Here is a 1,539-nt window from a genome sequence, read left to right as displayed (position 1 = left end):
TGGGCCATCACAAATAAGGTAAGGTGTCTTGTGACCGATGCAGCACCAAACATTATTGCTCCAAATTCGACATTCAGTTTGCATTGCACACAAACTCAATTTATTAGTCAAGAAATCATGCGATCAAATCCCTGAACTTTCATCCATAAGAGATAAATCTAGACAAATCGTATCATTCTTCAGATCCAGCACTACAGCCAAAGAAAAGCTTGCTCAAGTGCAGCAGCAGATGGGACGGCCCATCTTGGAACTTATCAACGAGGTACCAACGCGTTGGAACAGCACATATCAGATGCTGTCACGGCTACATGATGAGAAAGAAGCAGTCTGGGTATCTCTTGCTTCTCTTCCAACAGATTTAAGTCCACTTACGACTGATGAATGTAACATTATAAGGGAAGCACTTCTTGTGTTGGCCCCTTTCCATCAGGCCACAGTGGAGTTGTCTGAGGAGAGTTTCAGGATCAAAGGTAATCCCGATGATGAAAATGCTATATTGTGCACTTGAGCGGAACTCTTTACATCTACACACACAAGCTGCCACCCATCTCCATGACCAACTTAGGCATCGTGTCACAGACACTGCTTCTAATCTGGAGTCATTAAGTGTGTTGACCCTCTCAACACTTTTAGACCCCAGATTTAAAAAACTCGGATTTCGTAGTTCCTCCAAGTGTAGCGAGGCAGTCAATTGCCTAAAAGTGGAGTGTGCTGCAGTAATTGCCCGCACAACATCTGAGCCACAGCCTGGACCTTCATCAGAGCAGTCACCTGTTCCAGGCAAGTTCAGTATTATCAGCTTATTCATACATTTATTTTGATGCTAATGTGTACTAATTTGGAGTAGATGACAAAAACTAAAACGGCATTAATTTTTTATTATTTCAGAAAACCCGTGGCATCGGCTCGATGAAGAAGTTGGCAGACAAACAAACAATGCAACAGCAGACTCCATCACTGAGGTCCAGCGCTACTTGGCGGAGAGAAACATTCCACGATCAGAGGATCCTTTAACGAACATCAGAGAGTTAATACCATACAGCTTATGACAAAATTTGATCCGAAGTGATTGATGGCCCTAATCACGACCTTTTGACCTCCCGCCCCTCCCCCCCGGAAGCGTGTAATGAGCGTGACGAATCGCATCCGGAGAAGGGGGGTGGGAAACCCCCCGCGTGTCGAATTGCATCCTGAGAAGGGGGGGTGAACCCCGGAAGCGCGCCATCTGTTGCTAAGCGTGTCGAATTGCATCCTGAGAAGGGAGGGGGGAAACCTCCGGAAGCGCGCCATCTGTTGGAGGGGAATAAAAAAGCAGAGAGGTGGAGTCCGTCACAATTTCTAAGGCACAGACACAAGATGGATTTCCTTCTGCAGCCCAGCAGCGTTCCTGTGTCCGATGAGATCTGCTCTCCCAAAGAAGAAGAAGGCTTTGAATATGACATATTCAAATACAGCATATTTACTATGGAAGGCCTCGATCCGGACCTTATGACCCTACCGGAAATACTCAGGAAGTGTCTAGTCATTTTCAGACCAGAT

General features: G+C 46.1%; 1 pseudogene; it reads left to right on the top strand.

Moving 5' to 3' along the window:
• Positions 1-205: 205 nt before the first annotated feature.
• LOC146707112 (zinc finger BED domain-containing protein 4-like) lies at positions 206-1,049 on the top strand (annotated as a pseudogene).
• Positions 1,050-1,539: the final 490 nt, after the last annotated feature.

This window comes from Copadichromis virginalis, linkage group LG6 (genome assembly GCF_057382275.1).
Source record: "Copadichromis virginalis isolate Kocher_CV1m ecotype Utaka linkage group LG6, C_Virginalis_male_GT1.1, whole genome shotgun sequence".
NCBI classification, from domain to species: Eukaryota; Metazoa; Chordata; class Actinopteri; order Cichliformes; family Cichlidae; genus Copadichromis; species Copadichromis virginalis.
Note: the sequence above shows the minus strand (reverse complement) of the source record. Positions and strands in the feature narration are given on the sequence as shown.